The following is a 5,126-nucleotide window of genomic DNA, read 5'->3' as shown; positions in this document are numbered from 1 at the left end:
AAAAAAAAAAGAAGATAAATTCATTTCAATCTATTTTATACATTTAAACATAAAATTTTAATTTATTTATATTTAAATACATCTTAATTATACTAAAACACTAATCAATTCAAATTATTTGCTATTATCACACGCTAAAGTAGCCTTATTGTGACGCCCCCAAATCCCCATATACGGACACGGGGAAATCAAGACGTCCGGATGATGACAACACGGGTCACCACCCTATCGACGAGTGCCAAGTGTGTGTAAAAGCAACAAATGTGCAGAGAGAAACACGCAGTGGATAACGAAAGTCATAAACTAAGTATCAGAATTTTTTCTTAATATAATACAAAACTGTTTAAAACATACGTAATAAAATATTACGAGATACAAATATTATTCAAAGCAACAACAAGATATTAACTTCAACTCAGAACTCCGGCGGAGCCGCATCCTCAGGCTCAGCCTCCTCCTCCTCGATCCCTGCACCAAAATCTACAGTACCAAAAATGGTACCGCAGGTAAGTAAAATCCAAACACCACCAGATAAAAACATATAAAACTCAAACAACATGCATGAAAGAATGCAATGCACATGTCCCATAAAACCATATTTTTCCACGCACGCCAAAAACCAATTTGGCCCAAAAACATAACCTTTCCAAATATCCCGCCAAAAGTCACATTTGGCCCAATACCTCGCCAAAAGTCACATTTGGCCTATATCCATCTCAAACCATTATCCATTTTATCCGTATGCACCATGACCTCCCCTAGGGGTCATCCGCACACCCTGGCTCCAGTGCCACACCGCAGAGTCCCACCACGCATGTGACACCTAACGAGCGATGCCCAGTTCCGCGCCCCGCGCGTTCATAGCCAAGCATCCTCTAGCCCTCGCCAACGAAGGGCCACGGAGTCGGTGAGTAGAGCGATGCCCGGTTCCGCGCCCGGCGCGTTCATAGCCAAGCATCCCCTAGCCCCACTCCCGTCGTCGCCCAGCGACAACCCAGGGGACGTCACTCAGTTTATTCGGCTCCCGAGTGACCAGAGGAGCTCCACCGAGATAATGCCCCATCCCGGCTTGGGGTCGTGATACACACACCCGAAAATCCACTTACGCCAATAAAACAGGCTTTTCTCAAATAAATAAAATGCACGTGCATGCACCATGTAAAAAACAACCACAATGCACAAAATAACAACCCAAGCAACTCCGTCCTCATCCATCCGACCCCCGAACTCCTCGGACTCAGTCCGAAATCAGCCAACCAACAGCAAATAATTATTGAATGAGCAATATATATTTAAATCTGAAAGTAGGGTTTAGAAAATACTTACAGCGCTATACGGTATTTTTAGAAAGCATGCGGCGTTGCAAACGGCGGAGATAAAACAACGTAACAGTGAAAATTCACTGTGGCCGTGGGTTGTGAAATACCCACTTTCGAACGGGGACAAACCAAGGCACGAAATTGATAGGTAATGATCTTAAGATGTTTATGAAGTTAAGGGAAGTGGAGTTTGGCTGTGGGTGGCGGCGAAAACGGCGGAGGAAGGCCAAAATACCCAAATCGGAAAGCTAGCTCGTGGGAGCTGTTCCGGCGCCGGTTAGAGGCCGGAAATGGGTGGGTTAGGACGGCAAGGAGTCGGTGATGAAGTGGTGAAGAGGTGGTGGCCGGAGGTGGAGCGACGGCGGCAGATCGGAGCAAAAGCTGATCGGCTTGATGATGGTTTTTCGGCTAAACGGCAGCACGGTTGGGGATGAAAGTTGGTGGGGTGGTTCACCGGAGGGAGGGGAAGATTTCGGTGGTGGTGGTGTGGCTCACGGCGCCGGCTCACGGCGGTACTGGGTGGCTGGACAGACGGGCGAGGGAGAAGAGAGAGAGAGAAAGAAATCGCACGGGGGGGTCGACGCATGGGGAAGAAGGAAGGAAAAAAAAGAAAGAAAAAGAAAGAAAAGAAAGAAAAGAAGGAAAAGAAAAAGAAAAAGAGAAAAGAAAAGAGATGAGGTCTAATCCTCACTCCGAAAACCAAAACAGATCCGCCGAAAACAATATTAAAAACCGTAAAACGACTAAATAAATAAAACACAACATCAAATAAATTAAAAACCATTTTAAAACACAATAATTTAAAATAAATAAACCAATATATTAATTAAATTAAAAACATTCTTTCAGTAAAAATACACGCAAAAGCGGGTCATCACACTTATGATTGTCAGTACTATCTTATAATATATTCGACTTGGGGTCAATAAGGCAAACAAATCTGCCAAACTAATTACAATATTGTGGACCTATCACTGTAAATAATTGTATAACTTCCCCAATGTTACAAATGAGTCTTTGTAAGTATCGTTTGGTTAATTTTTATTAAAAATTAAATAATATAATATTTTAATATAATTTTTATTTTAAAATTTGAAAATATTAAATTATTTATTATATTTTATCTAAATATTAAAAAAAAAATTATAAGAATTATATAAGGTGAGATAATTTAATTTTTATAACCAAACCAACCTAATTTTCCTGTTTCATATCTAAATCAATTCAAATTATTTGCTATTACCAAATTATCCAAATGCAGCCTACTCTCGTAAATCAAGACACATCCCCATGGGCCACGGGCCCTTATGGACCATTACGAGGACGGTTCTTCTGAAGTGATTCTTATGCTCCTTGTCAGTATCTCATAATATCTTCGCATTGACTTCGGTCAATAAATTCAAGCAGATCAGTCCTTTTCTCGCCCTATACACTTCATTTTCTCTCCCATCTTTGTGAATAATTGTATATCTTTCCCAATGTTACATATCGGTCCTTTTACTTTTCCTGATTCATATCTTTTGGTTTTCTAAACTCTTTTCTTTTATGTTTTGTAGCACAAGTTGCATGCTAGGTCTCTTTCATTTCAACTAGGTCCAATTTAACATATTCTAATAATTCTTTTTTTTTAATCAAAATTTTCCTATAATCAAGACAAACAAATTAGAACCATATCCCTCATATCCTTCTCTCATTCATGTGCATAGATACACTCTATAAATAAGAGTAGATTAGGAAGAACTAAAACTACAACAACTTATATACTCTCCAATATGAAGGCCTTCTACATAGTAAGCTTTCTTTTGGTTTCCATCATCTTTGTTCCTTCCTCTATAACAGCTCGAGAACTATCTCAGAAAGGTGAGACTTCCAATTCTCATAATTTATTTATTTATTTATTTTGTAACACTATAAATATTTTGTGCATACATAATTATTATGAATTATGACTGTCTATTAATACTATTAAGAGCACTAGTAATGGTTTATTCATCTTCATTTTTGAAGTCACATTTGAATAAACTTGCCACAATTTCATCTACATTGGTTTATTTATCTTCATAATTTTAAATAACTATGAACAGTGGTTATTCATGTTTGAAGATGTCCTTTTCCTTCTTCAAACATTATTTTATTTTTTTTTCTCTCTCCTCTCAACTCTCTCTTTTCTCTCTTTTTCTCTCTTTTCTTTTTTCTCTTCTCTCTCTTTATTATTTTATTATTATTTTATCAAAAAATACATAATCCAATGTAAGAATTTTTCTTCATATTCAAAATTAATCTTCAAAATATATAATTTTACATATAAAGATAAAGAAACCATTGCTAATGCTCAAGTAGTCATTCACATAAAGGATGTTATAACTTTAGTGATCTAATTTGTCTATCGGTACTAGTATCTATGCAAGTATGACAACATGGATCCATTATGTAATCCCTAAGGCAGATCTATTCCTTAATTTTGGAATACTTTGTTTAAAGATGATTCTGATCTACTACTATCTTCAAACCAATTAACTGCAATTCCTCCTCACGTTTTATTGTTACAACTTGTAATTGAATATCTTATAACCCGATACCATCTTTCTCTCTCTTATTCAATAGAAGAAAAAAGGGCACTAGTAGCAGATGGTCTGGTTACTAAGTGCACCCGCAATCCGAATAAAAGCTGCTTGCCAGCAATCCCGAAGAAGAAGTGTAACGACCCATACAACCGCAACTGCCATCCTTGAAAAAGATAGTAATTATATTAAGGTGGATATTGTAATGAAATAAGAGTGAATGCATGGCAAAGAAGAATAATTTGGCTTTGGTTATTATGTTTAGTTGTCGTTTTGGAAAGTACTATATATGTATATAGAATACAGTGTAATATATGAATATGTGTGTACGTTTTGAAAGTATGTAATTTTTCTTAATTTTCCTAGTGTCTTTTAAACAGTACCCATGTCTCTTAACTGATGAAAGTCAATTTATTTGCTTTTCTGCAAGGCTTCCACGTAATAAACACCAAAAAAAGTAAACCTCATAGGAATGAAAGAATCATCGACTATCTTTCTTTCTTTCTTTTTTCTTCTCTTTTTCCTTTGACTTTTAATTTAAGAATTTTTAAGGAGTCATTATAAGAGAAATGGGCTAAAAAGAATAAAATAGAAAAATTGAGGTTATGAGGAAGTAGCTGAGAATTATTGATCATATATATATATATATATATATCGGAAAATAGAATAAAATTGGCAATTTTTTTGGTTTTAGAAGAGCCGGTAGCCACACACATAGTGGTCTCGTCCAAAGTTTATTAATATGTCCTCACTTATGACGGAAGAATACTGTGGTTACAAGCAAAGCATGTGGGAGATTACAAATAAATAAATAAAACCCTCCCAAATACAAATCAACAACCTTAAAATAAGAAAACAAACTAAACAAGCCTATAAAAAGAGCAAGACAAAACATGTCTATATAATAAATGACCAATAACCTCTAAACAAACCTAAAAAACCACAATCAAAGAAAAAAATCAAAAAGAACATCAAACCAAGATAAAACCGATAAAAATTAATGTCAAATAGTTGGCAAACCCAACTTATCAATACGAACAATACCTTGTAATAATCTCGACAACTCTTGGAATTTTTCATAAATAACATTACTGCCACTTTCGCCTAGCTTAGCCAAGAAATCTGCCACTTGGTTCCCCTCACGAAATTGATGAACAATCCGAGCATTCATCCCTTGTATCTTTTTAATACATTCATCCCAAATCCCATAAATACCATAGAGTGTATTTACCTGCTCAAAACCAGT

At 36.2% G+C, this 5,126-nt stretch overlaps 1 long non-coding RNA gene across 1 annotated transcript; it reads left to right on the top strand.

The window, feature by feature from the left end:
* Window positions 1-2,983: 2,983 nt before the first annotated feature.
* LOC122305636 lies at window positions 2,984-4,241 on the top strand. Its single transcript, XR_006241183.1, has 2 exons — window positions 2,984-3,179; window positions 3,924-4,241. It is a non-coding gene; the product is annotated as an uncharacterized LOC122305636 (long non-coding RNA).
* The last annotated feature ends 885 nt before the right edge of the window (window positions 4,242-5,126 follow it).

This window comes from Carya illinoinensis, chromosome 3, assembly GCF_018687715.1.
Source record: "Carya illinoinensis cultivar Pawnee chromosome 3, C.illinoinensisPawnee_v1, whole genome shotgun sequence".
Classification (NCBI taxonomy): domain Eukaryota; kingdom Viridiplantae; phylum Streptophyta; class Magnoliopsida; order Fagales; family Juglandaceae; genus Carya; species Carya illinoinensis.
The sequence above is the reverse complement of the archived record's forward strand: the minus strand, read 5'-3'. Positions and strand labels throughout refer to the sequence as shown.